Source organism: Triticum dicoccoides, chromosome 4A (genome assembly GCF_002162155.2).
Source record: "Triticum dicoccoides isolate Atlit2015 ecotype Zavitan chromosome 4A, WEW_v2.0, whole genome shotgun sequence".
In the NCBI taxonomy this organism is placed as follows: domain Eukaryota; kingdom Viridiplantae; phylum Streptophyta; class Magnoliopsida; order Poales; family Poaceae; genus Triticum; species Triticum dicoccoides.
Genome location: NC_041386.1, coordinates 254,178,462 through 254,199,001, shown reverse-complemented (window position 1 = coordinate 254,199,001; position 20,540 = coordinate 254,178,462).

The window sequence follows — 20,540 nt, the reverse complement described above, 5'->3', positions numbered from 1 at the left end:
TTCATAATATAGTGCCTATAGATTTTTCCAAAAGTCAAACATTACAAAGTTTGACCATATTTATAGAGAAAAATAAGTATATTTAAAATACCAAATGCACATCATTGGATACATCATGAGTTATATTTTCAGAATGTGCATGTTTGGTATTGAAGATGTATACAGTTTTCTCTATAAACTTGGTCAAAGTTGGCAAAGTTTTCTCTATAAAGTTGGCAAAGTTTTCTCTATACATTACAAAGTTGGCAATGTAGGAGGGAGTAATACTCTACTTACTCCTACATGGGAAGGACAAAGATGTATGCACCAAAGACTCCTGACGACAATTATTCATTACAAATGTGGCGTCATACCACGGATACCAGCCAACATGATTCTACACTAGCGTTCGTCCGTGCCACGCTGCCCAATGGGCGCGTACAGGCCACCGTCCCTGTGGTCTAGTCTACATTAACTCGTCAGGACTGCACCCGCTCGCGCGAATTGCCCAAGGGCATGCACAGGCCGCTGTCCCCATAGTCCGGTCTACATCAACATGCAGCCGACTCGCTCGTCCGCGCCGGCTTACAACGCCACAGGCGACTCACCCGTCCGCGCCGGCTTACAACCTCGCGGCCGACCCGCTCGTCTGTGCCGGCTTACAATGCCACAGCCGGCTCTTTCTTATAGTTATTTTTCACTGGTTGAGACGCCCGAGGAAAATTCCAAGTGCAATCCACTTTATCTACCTTTTGAGTACATACTAAGTCATTTGAGAACAATTACTCTCGCCTGTGATATCGTTTGTGCAGAATAATTCTTCATTGCAAAGGTGGATTCACATCGCGTTATCAAATCCCAAGGATATACATCTTATGCTATGGCCAAGAATGAATAATCTCAAGCCAACTTCTTGAGTTGAAGACTCAGAGGCTACACAGACACGACTCAGCAAATCTTGCCAGTTTCAACAAATTCAAGAACCCCGGGTCATTGGAGGGAAGATAACCCGGTCCCAGAGGCTACTACCAAATTGATGAAAATTTAAGGGCCGTCCGAAAATTTCTGGCTTAAAAACAAGGATTTCGGTTTAAAATCCGTCTCAAGGGAAATCTATCTCTCACAAAGCTTTGAGCTCTCAATATCCGGTTCAACATCCGGTTCAGGAGGAGGACATCTCTCGCAAGTTTGAGTTCTCAGTAAAACATAAGGTCACTTGGGGGCTTCCCGATTAATGAGCAGAGCCTTGAATACCCTATTGATCAGGCTTACATGCCTTGTTAGAAATCACTTGGGGGCTTCTTGCCCAATTAAAGGTTACCAAAGAGAACTTGCTGCAGGGCGCAGTTCAAACATAGGTATCCTGCCTTGCAGGCTTATTATTGGTCACTTGGGGGCTTCTTGCTCAATGAGTATAGCTATACTTACCCTCTTGATCGGCTTATATGACAGATGTAAACACCAAATTCCAGGTTATCATGCCTGATGTCCTTGTTATTCTGCCCAGGTAATCCTAAAATGACCTGTCGTACTCTTGACAGTCAATCTTGTAATAAAGACCCTGAACTTGTCAAGGTTAAAACGGTGGTTTGCAATGTGAAGGTCGTCTTACAGGCTTGAATGAAGGATTAACTCAGTGGTTGTGCGGCCCATGAAAGCACTTGAGTTTTAGGCTTGGTGGCCTATGAAAGCCTTGGTTTTCTGATTTGTTGTTTTCTTTGAACATTTTTGGATTCATATCCTCGATCCATATTAACATATTGTTTAAAACAATTCAGGCCATGTAGCCTTAATTTTTATGACTCATACTTGAGAGTTGTGACGCCCGGATAATTAAGCTACAGTAAACCCCGGTTAATCGTGTCATGTCATCACATTATTGTAGCTAATCCTCACTTGATCCAAATCACTGTTCAAAATTCAAATTCAAATTTAAAGTCAAAAATTCAAAATTGTCAAACATGGAAACTAAAATGTTCAAAGTATGGAAAATGATCCCTCGATATTTTTCATGTTGAAACCACATTTTTATAAAGTTTTTAAATGCTCCTAGATGAATTAAACAGGGGCTAAAACAATTATTAAATACTTTTAAATAATAAACAAATGTAGAACTATTTTATTTAGTGCCAAATTAATTATGACAACGGCCTAACTAATAATGCTAATTTAGGGACTGAGTTGATATATTATAAAACTAAATATAAAGTAAAACAAAAAGAAACAGAAAAATAGATAAACAGAAATAAACAGAAAATGAAATGAAAAGAAACAAGCCCCCCCCCCACGCTGGGCCAAACGGCCCAGCTGGCCGCCGCACTGGACAGCCCACCAGGCCCAGCCGGGCCTCCTTAACCCCCCACTCCCGGAGAGCAAACCCTAACCCATAACCACACCCCCACTCCCCACGTCTCTCCCTTTCCCCTCGATCCAGATCGGATCGGGGCTGGCCCTGTGGCCGTCGCCTTGAGTCGCCTCGCCGGCCCCGCCCTCGTCCTCGCGCACCTGAGGACGTCGCCGGCGCCGCCGTGTCGCACACCTCGCTCCTCCTTCGTCTGGATCCGGATCGCAACATCCGCGCCCCGACCCCGTCGACGTCGATGGACGCCCCGCCACCTCGCCGCAGGATCGACGCCGCCACCCACCCTGAGCCTCCCCGAGCCCGCTGCCTATCCCTACAGCACCATTGTGAGCTCCGCCACCCCCCTATGCCTCCCCGAGCTCGGATACGAGCTCCTTCTTGTCCTCCCCACTACCCGTAGCTCCGACCACTGCTCTGCTAGTCGCCGCCATGACCCTAGCCCCTGCTGCTCCCGCTCTTCCCTGGCCGCGCCGTCGCCCCCGTCCGACGTGCCTACCCTGCTCGCCGCCCCTTTGCTCTGCTTGCCTCCGCCGTGATCGCTCGCACCCACCGCTGCCGCTGCTGCTCACTGCCCGCGCTCGCAGCCGTCGCGGCCGCCTTCGAGCCCCACTCGCTGGGCGCGCCCCTCATCTGGCGTGCGCTCGCGCCGCCCGCATCTTGTTTCGCCGGCGCCGGTGCCCCACTGTTGCCTACCTCCGCACCTGCTGCCTACCATGCCCGGCCACAGCTGGCCACGCCGGGCCACGTCCTCCTCCGCCGGGCAACGCCAAAACATGCCCGCTCCGGCTGGCCTTGCCCACCACCGCGCCGCTCGTCGCCGGCCCCGCGCTGCTCCACCACTACAGCGCCCCTGCTACGCCGTCCGGCGCCCGCTGCCGCATCGATGCCCATTCGGGCTGGGCGCTGGTGCCCCTGCGCCCGACGCTCGCTAACGACCCAGCCTGCTAAGGCCATATGGGCCTATGACATATGGGCCCCGCCCCAGAACGTATTAAAAAATATGAAAAAGAATTAATAAAATAATAATAATAATTAAATTAATTAAAATATTAATTAATTAATTAATTAAAGCATTAATTAACTTAATTAATTTTGTTAACTAACTATTAAACCAAATTAACCTGCTAATTAATCTAACTAGACAGTTAGTTAGTTAGTTAGGCAATGACATGCGGGACCCACTGGTTAGGTTGACCAGTCAACCCATGTTGACTGCTGACGTCAGCATGACATCATGCTGATGTCATAAATCTAATTTCGAATTAAATTAAATAATTAATTAAATTCCAGAAATTAATAAAATCTTTAGAAAATCATATCTTTTAATCCATAACTTGAATTAAATTATTTTCAACATGAAAGTTGCTTAGAACGACGAGACGAATCCGGATACGCAGCCCGTTCGTCCGCCACGCATCCCTAGCATAGCAAACACGCAACTTTTCCCCTCCGGTTCATCTGTCCAAAAACGCGAAACACCGGAAATACTTTCCCGGATGTTTTCCCCCTTCGCCGGTATCACCTCATACCGCGTTAGGGCACCCCTAGCATCGATACTTGTCATGTAATGCATCACTATGCCTCTGTTTGCTTAAATATTTATTGTTTCTTCCCCCTCTTCTCTCGCAAGACACCGAGACCGACGCCGCTGCTACCCAGTACGACTACGGTGTTGACGACCCTTCTCTCTTGCCAGAGCAACCAGGCAAGCCCCCCCCCCCCTTGATCACCAGATATCGCCTACTCTTCTCTATACTTCTTGCATTAGAGTAGTGTAGCATGTTACTGCTTTCCGTTAATCCTATTCTGAAGCATCGCCTGTCATTGCTGCTACAACTGTTGCTACCTTACCTGCAATCCTAAATGCTTAGTATATGATGCTAGATTATCATCAGTAGCCCTACACTCTTGTCCGTCTGCCATGCTATAGTACTGGGCCGTGATCACTTCGGGAGGTGATCACGGGCATATACTATATACTTTACATTGTTACATTACCGGTGATACTGTTTGGAGTTGGGGGTTGAAGGGGTAGGTGGGTCCATCCAGGTAGTGGTGGGTATGGGTTCCCGACGGCCCCCGACTGTTACTTTGTGGTGGAGCGACAGGGCAGGTTGAGATCACCTAGAAGAGAGGTGGGCCTGGCCCTGGTCGGCATTCGTGGATACATAACACGCTTAATGAGATCTTGGTATTTGATCTGAGTCTGGCCACTGGACTATACGCACTAACCATCTACGTGGGGACAGTTATGGGCACTCGACGTCGTGGTATCAGCCGAAGCCTTCGTGACGTCAGCGACTAAGCGGCATGCGCCGGGTTGGACTGGAACGCCTACTCTTGTATAAGGGAGGCTAGGTCTGCTCACCAGCCGCATTCGCAACGTGCAGGTGTGCAAAGGGAGATGGGCCCAGACCCCTGCGCCATAGGATTTAGACCGGCGTGCTGACCTCTCTATTGTGCCTAGGTAGGGCTACGACGTGTTGATCTTCCGAGGCCGGGCATGACCCAGAAAAGTGTGTCCGGCCAAATGGGATCAAGCGTGTTGGGAAATGTGGTGCACCCCTGCAGGGAAGTTGATCTATTCGAATAGCCGTGTCCCTCGGTAAAAGGACGACCCGGAGTTGTACCTTAACCTTATGACAACTAGAATCGGATACTTAATAAAACACACCCTTTCAAGTGCCAGATACAACCGGTGATCGCTCTCTGACAGGGCGGCGAGGGGAGGATCATCGGTTAGGATTATGCTATGCGATGTTACTTGGTGAACTTACCTTCTACTCTCTTCTCCTGCTGCAAGATGGAGGTTACCAGAAGCGTAGTCTTCGAAAGGCCTAGCTATCCCCCTCTTATTCTAGCATTCTGCAGTTCAGTCCACATATGATACTCTTAATCCATTTGATACCCATGCATACATATGTAGTGTAGCTCCTTGCTTGCGAGTACTTTGGATGAGTACTCCCGGTTGCTTTACTCCCCCTTTTCCCCATCCTATACCCGATTGCGGTGACCAGACGTTGGAGCCCAAGAGCCAGACGCCACCGTCGACGATGACTACTACTACTCGGGAGGTTCCTACTACTACGTGCAGCCCGCTGACGACGACCAGGAGTAGTTTAGGAGGATCCCAGGCAGGAGGCATGCGCCTCTTTTGATCTGTATCCCCGTTTGTGCTAGCCTTCTTAAGGCAAACTTGTTTAAGTTATGTCTGTACTCAGATATGGTTGCTTCCGCTGACTCGTCTATGATCGAGCTCTTGTATTCGAGCCCTCGAGGCCCCTGGCTTGTAATATGATGCTTGTATGACTTATTTTATTTGTAGAGTTGTGTTGTGATATCTTCCCGTGAGTCCTTGATCTTGATTGTACACGTTTGCGTGTATGATTAGTGTACGATTGAATCGGGGGCGTCACAAGAGTCCTGGGTTAATAACCCGCCCTGATAGTGGATTATAAGTCGCCAGGATATTTGCCTTGAGCAATCAACATCATGATATTTCATGCCTACAGATTATAATTATCAAGGCATTACCATGGTATCAATCTACACGTATGTTTTTTCAATAATTATATGAATATTGGGGGTTTCATAACCCGCCTTGGCTATGGACTTTAAGTCGCCAACATACTTTGGATTGTGCGATTGAAATCATGCGCTTATAAATCTTTGGGTTGTCATCATCATTGGATATGATGATGTAAGCCGGCAGTATGAGCCAATTTTATAGGTATTTTCTTAATTGTGATATGAATATACGAGGTTTGATAACTCGCCCTGGATTTTGACTTTAAGTCACCAGTATATTTTGGCCTCGATGGCCTTAATTCTAGTCTTTTCCATAATTGCATAAGACTATATTATATTTGGGTTGTCACCCGCCCTGGCTTTTGACGTTAAAGTCGCCAGGGCATATGTTGTTTAAACTTTGTGCAGGACATGCAGAGCTATGGCCTACATAAATGATTTAGTTAAAGCTTATCATCAGACATTAAAATTGGTGTCTCAAAAGGATTATTAGTTCTTGCTTTTTACAAAGGCTATAAGCTGTCGGGTTACAAAAATCCCGGATTACAATGGATGCGCATTAAGTCGCCATCGGCCAAGAGCCGTTGGGTATTTAACTTGGATTTACTTGTCAACAGATAAAATATTCAAATCTTTAATAGCCAAACTTGGCTGGATTTTCATTATGGTATTGAATGATTCAGGTTTTCATACTGGATTATATTATTCAAATCTTTAATAGCCAACATGGCTGGATTTTTATTATGGTCATCAATAACCAGTATTATGATTGAGGTTTTAAAATTCTGCTTCAGAGCAATGGCTATAATTTCTTCATCTAGAGTACCAGTTCACAACAAGAGCATGGTTCAATATTGATATGCAAAGGCTTTTAGCAACATCATCCGGATAATGCATATGGTTTTATTTAGTCCCGAGTCGCTACAGGCATACGACCCGACACTTGGGGGCTACACTATTCAAATAAAGATTACATCGAGTATGCAAGTCCAATGTCACTGCAAGCATGCACCATGGCACTTGGGGGCTAATGCAAAGTCATTTTAACTCGCCTCATTGAAAACCCGATCCATCACATAGTGATGAGCCGGCCCTTGGGGGCTACTGATATGTCTCCAACGTATCTATAATTTATGAAGTATTCATGCCATGTTTACAATAATTTTATATGGTTTTGGTATGATTTGCATGGAACTAACCAGGACTGATGTTGTTTTCAGCAGAACTACCGTGTTGTTGTTTTTTGGGCAGAAATGAAAGTTCTCCAAATGAGCTGAAACTTTTTGATGATTTTTTTGGAACGAGAAGACCCCTAAAGCTTCATGGAAGGACCAGAAGGTGAAGGAGTAGGGCAGAAGACATCAGGGCGCGCCTAGGGCCATACCCGTGCCCCGGTGGGTTGTGCTCACCTTGAGGCCCATCTTCACGTGAAGCCGACGCCAAAAAATCCTATAAATAGGAAAAACATATAAAATAACCCTAGATCAAAAGTTCCGCCGCCGCAAGCCTCTGTAGCCACCGAAAACCAATCTAGACCCCGTTCCGGCACCCTGCCGAAGGGGGGAATCATCTCCGGTGGCCATATTCATCATCCCAGCGACCACCACGATGAGGCGGGAGTAGTCCACCTCGGGGCTGAGGGTTTGTACCTGTAGCTATGTGTATAATCTCTCTCTCCCGTGTTCTTGAGATGTCACGATCTTGATGTATCGCGGCCTTTATTAATATAGGCAGATCATATGGTGTTTTCCCCTCTCTATCTTGTTGTGATGAATTGAGTTTTTTCCCTTTGAGATTTCGTTGTTATCTGATTGAATACTTTTATGGATTTGAGAGCACTTGATATATGTCTTGCATATGTATACTCGTGGTGACAATGGGGTATCATATTGATTCACTTCATATGTGTTTTGGCACTCAACTTGCGGATTCCCGCGGTGACATTGGGGTAATCTATGCATAGGTGTTGATGCACGTTCTCATCTTTTGTTTCTCCAGTAGGAATCTTAGGGCACTCTTTGAAGTTCTTTGTGTTGGATTGAGTATTATGAATCTGAAATTATTTGGTGTTATTTTGGTACGAACTCTTGGATAGATCGATCGGAAAGAATAGCTTCGAGGTGGTTTCATACCCTACAAATGAGTTATTCGTATGTTCTCCGCTAGATAGGAACTTTGGAGTGATTCTTTATTGCACGTTGAGGGGTGGTTATATGATCCAATTATATTAGCATTGTTGAGAGATTGCACTAGCGAAAGTACGGACCCTAGACCTCATTTTCAAGCATTGCAATACCGTTTTTGTGCCCGTTTACTATTTGCTACCTTGCTGTTTTTATTTATTCAGATTATAAAAGTATATATCTACCATCCATATTACACTTGTATCACCATCTCTTCGCCGAACTAGTGCATCTATACAAATTGCCATTGTATTAGGTGTGTTGGGGAGACAAGAGAATTCTTGTATTTGATTGCAGGGTCATTTGAGAGAGACCATCTTCATCCTACACCTCCCACGGATTGAGAAACCTTAGGTCATCCACTTGAGGGAAAATTTCTATTGTCCTACAAAACTCTGCACTTGGAGGCCCAACATGTGTCTACAAGAATAAAGTTGCATAGTAGACATCAAGCTCTTTCATGGCGCTGTTGCCGGGGAGGTGAATGCTTGAAGATATATCTTTAGATCTTGCAACCGAATCTTTTAGTTTCTTGTTTTATCACTAGTTTGGTTTATAAAAAATAAAACTACATAAAGAATGGAATTGAGGTTGCATCATATTATTGATCATATTTACAATATCTTTCTTGAAAATGATGGATCAGAATATTGTGCTCAACTGTTAGAAGAAGAAGTTAATAAAATGTTTGGCATGAAATATTTGAATGATGAGCATGATTGCAATGTTGTTCCTATGAATTCTTTGAATGTCCAAAATTCTAATGATGATTGCACAAGTCATGACAAAAATGTTTCTTATAAGCTTGTCAATTTTTGTGGAGTGCATAAAGTTTGTAAAGATGTGCCTTATAGGGAAGATAGATTTTGCAAGAAGCATAAACATGATAGAACCAATTTTTTTCTCAAAGTGATAGATGAATTTGCTACAAAATTATGTTCTCTTTGTCCTATTACTTGTGAACTTTGCAATAAGGTTGGTCATCTTAATTTCCAATGCATGCTTTTTCATGATCGAATCATGTCCAAATATTGCAATAACTTGATCACCCTAGAACTTTATAATGAACTTTGTTTATTCTTGGGGAGTGAAGAATTGACATATAAAATAGTTAGTTTGACGTATTCATTCTCATGGACGACATTGACACTAAACTAAAAAATATCTATATGTTTTGCATGGTAAATTGCAATGAGAATGTTTATATTGCCAACTATAGAAAGATGGGAAAACCAATATAATATAAAAGGAATACTAATGAAATGGTAAAGATTTCCACTTTCCCTCCTATTGTCTCACATGATGAAATAGGGGACGAGGAGGAGCTCCCTATTCAACCCATCTCATCAATAAGAAGTTTGAAAAAATTAATTATTCCCACATGTGAGGTGGTGAAGAAGAAAAGGAAAAGAAGAAAGAATAGAGGTAAAAAGGTATCTCTCCCAAATAATGTTGCTCCAATTATTGTTGTGCCTCATGAAAATGAATCAAAAATAATTGTGGAGGATGATGCGCTTGATGATGATATTGCTTCAATGTCTTATGGCACAATGTCCGAAAGCACTATTGATGATGATTTTGTTATGCCTATTTCTTGTTGTGATGATTATGATTGGGAATATAATGATATTTCTTATAATCTTGGAAATATTTTTGGAACCAACTTGGGAAATTATGATGATAGCAATTGTTATACCGTTGGTGCTATTCATACTATTAATGATGAGAGTGATCATGCTTTTGATATGCCAAGCCACAAGCTTGGGGATGTTATGTTTGATGATAATGACATGTTTGAGAATTTATTTGCTGCAGTTAATGTTTGTCCCAAGCTTGGGGAGGATACGCTTAATGAAGATGATATTTTAGTCCCCTTACTTTGAATGATCAAATTTGCTATGATGATTGCATGCCTCCCACTTATGATGATAATTGTGATGACACTTATGTTATAAAAAGTAGTGATAATTATTGTCATAATTTTGAATATCCTTTTACTGAACAGTACTCTTTTAATGTGGGAACAATTCATAGTATTCGAGTTTCATATGATACTCCCACTATTATGAATGAGAATAAAATTGCTTATGTGTAGAGTAGTAAAAATACTATGATTATGGATCATGAAAGGGATTCTTTGGGTGATAGTTATATTGATGAATCTACTCATGATGCTACTGAAAATTATTATGAGAGAGGAATTTATGATTCATGATGCTCTCTTTATGTTCCAGTTCTTATTTTTTATGTGAGCATCATTGAAATCATCATGCCTAACTAAAAGGTATTAAAGAAAAGCGCTGATTGGGAGACAACCCAACACTTTTACCTACTATTTTTGTGTGTTCACATGATTAGGCTACTGTAGTAATCATGTTTTATTGCTTTCGTTTCAATAAATTGCCAAGTAAGACCTTTGGGATGGCTTACGGTGATAGTTGATTTGATCTTGCTGAAAAACAGAAATTTTTTTGCTCAGGAAAACAATTCTCATTTTTAACAGAAGCATGATAAAATGCTGATTCTTTTTGCAGAAAATTAATAGACAAATTGGCCAGGTTTTCCTATTTTTTCAGAATCTTTGGAGTAGTAGAAATATGGCTGGAGTACAGAGACTGTTCTGTTTTTGACAGATTCTATTTTCAATGCATAGTTTGCTTGTTTTGTAGTTTCTATGACTTATATTGCTCAATATAAATTGTAGAAACGATATGCTATATTAGGCATTGTGTGGAAACAATTATGAATCTTGTTTTTGACAGTACCAAAGTAAAATGGTTTGCTCTTTATCATACTAACATATCTCACAAAGTTCCGTTAAGTTTTGTGTGATTGAAGTTTTCAAGTGTTGGGTGAGATGTCGATATGAAGAGAATAAGGAGTGACAAGACCCTAAGCTTGGGTATGCCCAAGGAACCCCAAGGTAATATTCAAGGATGATCCAAGCAACTAAGCTTGGGGATGCCTCGGAAGGCATCCCCCCTTTTGTCTCCAACATTACCAGTAACCTCACTTAGAGCTATGTTTTCATTCATCAAATGATATGTGTTTTGCTTGGAGCGTCAATTTATTTTGTTAGGATTTTCTTGCTGTTATTGAGAATAATGTTTTGCATCTTTTATTTCGATAAAACTGGGTACGATAGCCTTTGCTATGCTTATTTTGCAAGTCTACATGTTTCTGTTTGAAAACAGAAAGTTTACCACTATTGCAAAAATTCCCTAGAAAAGCCAGAATGTGATAAAATGTTGAAACTTCTTGAGAAATAAGATCTGATTAATTTTCTATTGTGTGGTGATATTTGTATAACTTTTGGAGTTGAATAAGTATTGATACTCTTGCATTCTTTACAGACTGTACTGTTTTGGCAGATTGATGTTATGTTTGCATTATTTGCATATGTTTGCTTGTTTAATGATTCTATTTGAGGATAGGAGTACTAAATATGCAGAGGCATTTAGTGTGCAATGTTGAATAATAATTTTAGTGATTCCGTACTGTCGGTGCACTAGAGTAGGGGTACCCTAGTATCCCGAACTTGTGCACGGGCAGTTGCAGCGCCGCGCGGCAAGGCTTGCCGGGTGACCGCCAAGACCCTCCATGGTTCCCTTGAAGACCATTCAAGACCATTCAAGAACAAAGTACTCAAACCAAGGCCCCGGCAAGAGGAGCTTGCCGAGAAGGCCAACCCAGGACCCGGCAAGAGGATCTTGCCGGGAAGCCGACGAGATCCCGGCAAGAGGAGCTTGCCGGGAAGGCCACTCAAGGCATACCAAGAAAGCTTGCCGCGACGCGCCCTGCGTCCCGGCAAGGCCCGGTGAGCAACAAGCTCCCAAACACGACAAGACGACGACCGCGGCAAGGAGCTTGCGGCGGGAAACCCCCACTTCATGCCCGCGCTCCAGCACACCTACTAACGTGTCGCTCTAGGACTCTCCCAAGCACACGTGGCAGGAGGCCGCGCAGCTAGGGGTGCGCGGTGGCAAGCGGAGATGAAGAGAAGGCCATCGTGGCAAACGGTGGCGCTCCTAACGGTCACTTTTTGCACTGTTTAGGCAACTCATACGGGCATTCAATGCCCCTATCCCCTGCCGTCAGAGTTAGGTAGGATACACTGTGTCTACAGTAGCGGTAGGTGCAGCTACCGCATTCTTTTTCCATTTCTACCCCTCTCGTCTACGTTGCCACCTGTCGGTGACCCCTTGAAAGTATAAAAGGAGGCCCAAGCGCAATGTAGAAGGGGGTTCGGCTCATTCGAAACACCAGGAACACTCCCACGCTCAGTCTGATAGCGTCCATCGCTCCTGAGCGAGAATTCAATACACACAAACAAGCAGCAGTAGGGTTTTACGCATCCGTGCGGCCCAAAGCTGGGTAAAAACTGCTCACGTGTACCACCTCGATCCGCTCTTTGTGCGGCCTCCGCCCCCCTCCGAACCGAAAGGGCCCCGGTCCCCATAGGTGTTGGTGGATCAGCTTCCCCGACATCTTTGGCGCGCCAGGTAGGGGGCGTCGAGATCGTGCGAACCCGATCCGGCGTGCACGCGAGCTAAATCTTCATCGTCTTCACCGACATGCCACCGAAGAAGAAGGATTCGGAGGTAGCTGTTCGGTCTGCGTCGCTTTCACCGCCTCCGGAGCAAACGGGTGGCGGAGTGGACGCCGGCGGAAGAATGGGCGTCGACGAGGGAGCCCTCAATGCGGCCAAGTCCAAGGACAAGGCGGCACAGACCTCGGCGTCCATGCGCGCACCGCGTCCCTCTCAGGAGGCGCGGGACCAGCAGCGTCATGGCGTTCGCAGCGCCATACGTCCACTGGGCCAAGATCAAGCTGGTGGTTCTCGTGGCGCTCAAGGCCAACATGCACGTCAACATGCTGGCTCGAGCGAAGTACGGTCGCCTGGACGGGGCACTGCTCCTTCTAACGTGGTTAGGAGTCCGAGAACGCCCCGCTCCTCGCACCGTTCACCTCCGCCGCCCACCACTCCAGCAGAAGCTTTGGCGCGAGCTCAACTGCTCCTAGATTATCCTCCGACGGCGGACAAGACCGACGAATGGAGGGCCACTATCCATAGCCTCATCGGCTTCGCCAACGGCGACACTGCGCGACAACCAAGCACCTCGCTGCCGCGGCAGGATAGCCGGACGTGAGCCGATGGCAACAAGACTGGGGGAGGTGCGACTTCCATGCACTCTCCACTATGAAGGCCAAAATCGCCGACTCACCGGGTCCACCCCGACAGCGGCTCCACCGCGTCGTCAGACCCACGAGCTCGTCGCGACCAGCGCCAAGTTCTCCATGAACGACAACAAGAAGATGCTCGAACCCGCATCGAGCGCCGAAGAGAAGCGCGACGTCAATCCGACAAGCGCGCTGGGCCCTCTGTTGACATGCATGCGCCAGGGGAACCAGGCGATCTGTCGTACGCGGTAGGTTGTCCTGCGTTCACCTGTGAGCTGCGGCAAGTCCAGTGGCCCAGCACAAAGAATTTCAAACCAGACGTACCAGAGAAGTACGACGGCAAGACGCATCCGTCGGAGTTTCTCAGCATCTACACCATCGCGGTGCAGGCTGCCGGGGGACGGGACGACAAGATCCTTGCCAACTACTTCCCGCTGGTACTCAAGCCCAACGTCAGGTCCTGGCTCATGCACTTGCCGGACAATTCCATCTCCTCTTGGGCAGATTTATGCCATCAGTTTGTCGGCACCTTTACAGGCGGCCACAAGCCACATGGCCAAGAGAGCGATCTTCATCTGCTCGCCCAGAAGGAAGGAGAGCCACTGCGCAAGTACATTCAGAGATTCAGCCGTGTACAGCACAACATCCCAGACGTCCACCCTGCCGCGATCATCAGCGCGTTCCATCAGAACGTGCGAAACCGAAGGATGAGGGAGGAGATGGCGATGTGTAAGATCAGAGACGTCAGTGAGCTTTACGCCCTGGTCGACAAGTGTGCACGCGCTGAAGAGGGGAGGAGGCTCCCCGGAGAGAGTACAAGAGCAGGAGGATCCGACAGTGAGGATGCCGCCCCGACAAGGAAAGGCCGGCAGCGGAACAGCAGAAGGAAAAAGGGCAAGGAAGTGCTAGCTGTCGAGCAGTCCGGCAACGGAGGTGGCGCCAAGGAAGCTAAAGCTGGTGGCTCCGACAAGGAGGCCCAGCCTAAGGCGGCCGCCGACAAGCAGGACAGCTCCGGCAAGCAGTATTGTAAGATTCACCGCACCAAGGGTCACGATCTCCAGAACTGCAAGAAAGTCGAACAGCTTGTTGAGCAACAGAAAGCTGAGTACGAGCGGTGCGACAAGGAGAAGGCCCAGGAAGGAACTGGTGGATCCGGCAAGAAACGTCCCGGCCGAGGAGGACGCCGCGGCAAGGCCAAGCAGCGGCAAGGAGATAGGCCTCCCCGTGGCCGCGACAAAGATGAAGACGACGACGATGACGAAGACATGGATGATGACGAGGCCGACGAGCAGGAATTTCAGAAAGCCACAGAGGTCCTGTGCATTGACGGTGGCGCCTCTTTGCATACTTCGCACCGCCAACTCAAGCAGTGGATGCGGGAAGTGAATGCAGCAGAGCCATCCATAGAGTCACGCAAGCCTCTGAAATGGTCCAGCACGCCTATCATCTTCGACATTGAGGATCACCCTGATCGCGTAACTGCGGTCGGGCGCTTGCCGATGTTGGTTTCACCAACTATCCGCAACCTCAAGGTCACGAAGATGCTAGTTGACGGCGGGGCCGACTTGAATCTGATCTCCTCCGCGGTCCTTCAGAAACTCTAGATCCCTGACAGCGAGCTCGAAGAGACCGGCACATTCCAAGGAATCAACCCAGGAAGGAGCAAGCCGAAGGGGAAGATCACGCTGCCGGTCACATTTGGCAGCGAGCTGAATTTCAGAACTGAGAGGGTCACATTTGACATTGCCGATTTTCCATTGCCCTACAATGGGATCCTTGGCTGTCCAGCGCTCGCCAAGTTTATGGTAGCCTCTCACTATGCGTACAACATGCTCAAGATGCCAGGCCCGATAAGTGTCATCTCTATCCCCGGCGACAAGAAGGATGCCCTTATCTGCGCCGACAAAATCTACCGGGAAGCAGCAGCCGCAGCTGATCACAACACACTTGCCGCTGAAGCTCCCGGGGGGAAGAAGAAGACAAAGTCCGGCAAGAGCTCTGATGCCCACTCTGGCAAGCGCACCTCTTCGGAGTGCTGCGCTACCGTCGAGGACGCACCATCGAGCTCCACCGGCAAGTGCAAGAAGACGATGGCAGCTCCACCCGAGACCAAGAAGGTGTCCGCCAAGGAGGACGGCACTGGTGGTACCTTCACCATCAGTGCCATGCTTGACCCCAAATAGGAAAGCGCGCTCATTGCTTTCCTGCGGGCGAATGTCGACGTGTTTGCATGGCAACCGTCTGATATCCCCGGTGTTCCCAGGAAAGTAATCGAGCACCACCTTGCCGTCTGTCCTCATGCGCGGCCCGTCAAGCAGAGAGTCAGGAGGCAAGCAGTGGAGCGCCAAGAGTTCATTGCAGAAGAGATCAGGAAATTGGAAGCAGCAGGCCTTGTCAGAGGAGTGCTCCATCCCACGTGGTTGGCCAATCCTGTAGTCGTGCGCAAGGCGAACGGGAAATGGAGGCTTTGTATAGACTTCACTGATGTCAATAAAGATACCATCAAATCTTCATGGCAGAAGAAGATGAGGAAAAAACCGCATTTATCACCCCTTGCGGCACATACTGTTTTGTACGGATGCCCTTTGGGTTGAAGAATGCTGGTTCAACATTTGCAAGGGTAGTCCATGTCGCTTTTGAGCCACAGATACACAGAAATGTGGAAGCCTACATGGATGATATAGTGGTCAAGAGCAAGGACAAGGCTACCCTGATCCAAGATTTAGAAGAAACTTTTGCAAATCTGCGCAAGATCAACCTCAAGCTCAACCCCGAGAAGTGCGTGTTTGGAGTCCCTTCCGGCAAGCTTCTCGGGTTCTTTGTGTCTCAGCGGGGAATTGAAGCCAACCCCGACAAGATCAAGGCCATCGAGCAGATTGAAGCACCGAAGCGCGTCAAGGATGTGCGAAGGCTTGCCAGTTGCGTGGCTGCTCTCAGCGGGTTTATCTCTAAGTCTGCTGAGCGCGCCCTGCCGTTTTTCAAAATATTGAAAAAGGCAGGTCCAATAAAATGGACTCCGTAAGCGGAGGACGTGCTACAGGACTTGAAGAGGTACATGTCCTCCACTCCAATACTTGTCGCACCTAAGCCACAAGAGAAGTTGCTGCTATATCTGGCAGCAACCAATCAAGTGGTTAGTGCTGCGTTAGTAGCAGAGAGGGAGGCGGACGATGAGCCAGCAACTGCGGCAAGTGAATCCAGCAACAAGCAGGGGGCTTCTCCGACAAGCTCTGGTCCCGACAAAGATGAATCTGCGCAGACGTGCAAGGAGGTGCAGAAGAAGATGGTGCAGTGCCCAGTTTACTTTGTCAGCTTCCTTCTCCAGGGGGCTAGGTCGAGGTACTCTGGTGTGCAAAAATTGCTTTTTGGCCTTCTCATGGCCTCGAGAAAGCTGCGCCATTACTTCCAGGCACACGAGATCGTAGTTGTCACTCGCTTTCCGCTGAAGAGGATACTGCAGAATCCAGAAGCAACAGGCAGGATTGTCGAGTGGGCATTGGAACTGTCAAGCTTTGGCCTCAAGTTTGAGAGCACTGCAACGATCCAAAGCAAGGCATTGGCAGAGTTCATAGCAGAGTGGACGCCAACCCCAGACGAAGAAATTCCAGAGACGAGCATCCCCGTCAAGGAGACAAGCAAAGAGTGGCTGATGTACTTTGATGGTGCCTTCTCGCTGCAAGGCACCGGTGCTGGCGTGCTGCTTATCGCACCCACCGGAGAGCACCTCAAGTACGTAGTTCAGATGCATTTCCCCAAGGAGCAAGCAACGAACAATACTGCAGAGTATGAGGGTTTGCTTGCCGGCCTCAGAATCGCAGCCGACCTTGGGATCAAGAAACTCATTGTAAGGGGTGACTCGCAGCTTGTCGTCCGCCAAGTGAACAAGAACTACCAGAGTCCATTGATGGAAGCTTATGTTGATGAAGTGAGAAAGCTAGAAGAACACTTTGACGGCCTGCAAATGGAGCATGTTCCGCGAGCTCAGAATGACATTGCTGATGGCCTGTCAAAGTGCGCTGCACTAAAGTTGCCTGTGGAACCAGGGATCTTTGTGCTCAAGCTGACTCAACCATCCGTGACACCATCAACTGGACAGAAAAAGAAGAGGAAGTTGGTTTCTGGTGACTACTTTCCGGCAGAGCTTCCCGAAGCCGCCGCCAAGAAGGTCCCCAAGATCGACGCCAAGAGTGCTGAGGAGCAGTCTGCTCCGGCGAACCTCTTGGTTTGTTCCGTTGAAGCAGACGCTCCCGACAAGTTTTGCTCCGGCAAGCTTGCCGGGGAATATCACGCTCCGGCCGAACCGCAGGTTCTTGCTGTAGAAGCGGATGTTCCCGCAGCAACAGATACGCCTTTAGTCCTTGTTGTCGAGCCGCAAGCTCTAGCATGGGCGCAGCAGATTGTCCGTTTCCTTCAGACAGGAGAGCTTCCCGAAGAGCAAGAAGAAGCGGAAAGAGTAGCCCGGCAGTCAAGTATGTACAAGTTTGTCGACAACACACTGTACAGAATAAGACTCAACGGTGTGAAATTGAAGTGCATTCGCCGGGAAGATGGACAACAGTTGTTGGCAGAGATACATGGAGGCATATGTGGTCACCACATTGGCGCAAGAGCACTTGCCGGCAAAGCTTTCCGGCAAGGTTTCTTCTGGCCGACAGCCCTCCAGGATGCAACTGCACAAGTAACCAAGTGTGAAGCGTGCCAGTTCCATTCCAAACAGATACACCAGCCAGCTCAAGCTCTCCAGACGATCCCTTTATCCTGGCCATTTTCGGTCTGGGGGCTCGACATCCTCGACCCCTTTCCCCGAGCTGTCGGGGGCTTTGAGTTCTTGTACGTCGCCATCGACAAGTTCACAAAGTGGCCGGAAGTGGAACCAGTGAGGAAGGTGACAGCACAGTCAGCAGTCAAGTTCTTCAGGTCGATTGTTTACCGTTTCGGGATCCCTAACAGGATCATCACCGACAACGGCACGCAATTTACGAGCCGCACCTTCATGCAGTACGTCCAAGATCTTGGCGCCAAGGTCTGCTTCGCTTCTGTTGCTCATCCGAGAAGCAACGGTCAAGCGGAGAGGGCAAATGCTGAAGTGCTGCGAGGCCTCAAGACCAGAACTTTCGACAGGCTGCACAAGTGCGGAAGAAACTGGATCGAGGAGCTGCCGGTGGTTCTTTGGTCGATCAGGACGACGCCAAATCGAGCCACTGGCTAGACACCCTTCGCTCTAGTCTACGAGCGGAGGCAGTTCTCCTCACGGAACTCGTTTACGGGTCGCCTCGAGTGCTTGCTTATGATGAGCTCGAGCAAGAGCAGCTGCGACAAGATGACGCGCTGCTCCTTGAGGAAGACCGTCTTCAGGCTGCTGTGCGAGCCGCTCGCTACCAGCAAGCTTTGCGTCGCTACCATAGCCGCAAAGTTAAGGCCAGAAGATTCGAGGAAGGCGACCTTGTTCTTCGGCGTGTTCAGTCCGCCAAGAATTCCAACAAGTTGACGCCGAAGTGGGAAGGCCCTTATCGGGTGAAACGAGTCACTAGGCCCGGCGCTGTCCGCCTTGAGACCGAAGATGGCATTCCGGTGAGCAACTCCTGGAACATTGAACATCTTCGTAAGTTTTACCCGTAGGGCGCGGTTGCCGGAAGCTTTTTCGGCAACCACCTTTTGTACAAGTCTTGCCGCTGTTGCATGTAATCCTTTGTACAAAGCCAGGCGCAGACCCCGTGCACCAGTAAAGTTCATGTGCCCCGCACATCTTGTCAGTTTTTTATGCTATAATCCTTTTTCGCATATGTTATCTGACACTTTGTGCAGCACCAGACCCGGGTAAGCGATAACGAGCCCAAGGCTCCATATCATTACTTTATTTCTCTGTTTCTTTCTCAAAAGAAGGAAGGTTCCCTCGCCCACAAGGTTTACCGGGGGGGAAGGAGAAGATAATGGTGTGGACCAGGCCGTTCAAGAAAGTTTCTCCTTGCCGGGAAGCAGACGACACAAAAGCTAAGTTGCTAAAGCTTGAGCAATCAGTTTTTTAAGTCTTTGAGTTATTTTCCTTGAAAGACCGTGCTTTGTATGGAAAACCTGTGCGCGGAGGAACCAACTCGTAGCTAGTTGCGCCTTTACTTTGTTTCGAGTCCGCTCAACAACTTAAGTGAGCTGCTAGCGCCCTTACTTTGCTTCGAGTCCGCTCAGCAACTTAAGTGAGCCGCTAGCGCCCTTACTTTGTTTCGAGTCCGCTCAACAACTTAAGTGAGCTGCAACTAGTTGCGACAAGGTTGCTTGTCGGTAGCGACCCTGCCAGCAGGCTGCTGAAGTTCCGCACTCGGCGCTCGCGGCAAGGGTGCCTACACCGGCAAGTTTCCCTAGAAAGCGTAGGGCAGAACCATACAAAGCCAAGAGTCGAGTAAAGGAAGTAACACAGCAATTTTTTGCCTAAGATAGAGTTATATTACAAAAATAACTTGTCGCGCCTCTAATAAAGTGTTCCCATGACATGACTGGCAGTGACAAGAAAAGAAGAAAACGAACGGTCTAATCTACGCGACCGCCGTCAACCCTTTTGACCTCATTCACCATTTCCACAACGGGTGCGACGAGGAACTTAAGTGCGTCAAGATCAGCGTCCGCCGGCAGCCTCTTGAGGACGTTGGTGAGGTTGAGGCCCGGATTGTGGAAGGCCACCTTCACCAGCACCTTCTCCAGAACTCCGGCGCAAATCGAGCGTGACTCGTCGGCCAACTGCTTTGGGATCCGTTCCCGGAGTTGCTGGAGCGCCACCGCCACGCCTTTGAAGAATAGAGTGAGCTTGGCGCTGGGTTGGAGTTCCTCGTCGAAAGAGTACCCGAAGCCTTCCACCCCGGGGTCATAGCATGCATGCTAGAGGTCGAGTGTCCGTCCTTTTGCTTCTCTTTCGTTCGCAGGGCTCGCATATCCTGGCCAGACTGCTTGAGGACGAAAAGGAGAAGAAGGGCGCGCCGGCACCTGGGCCCCGGCAAGCCAGTATCGCTGGGGGCTGCGAGTGCCAAGAATCGTCCATGGCAAACCAGAGTTGCCGGGGGCTGCAATATCAGATAAGTCTTTCATCCCTCATCATGCATCCTCTTATGGACTGGGGAATGCGAAACCGCGTTTCTTCCCGAAAACTGCCGTGCTCCCTCAACTTTAGGCCCTGGGGCTCGTTCCCGGGGCCAAGTTTGGTCGTAGTCGCGGCAGCAAAGGGGTGAAACGAGGAGACCGCACCCACCTCGTTCCCGCCTCCGTCAAAGGCGTGAGAAAGGTCGAGCGACGTGGGAAGGCGGCAGGGCCTGTTGCCGGGA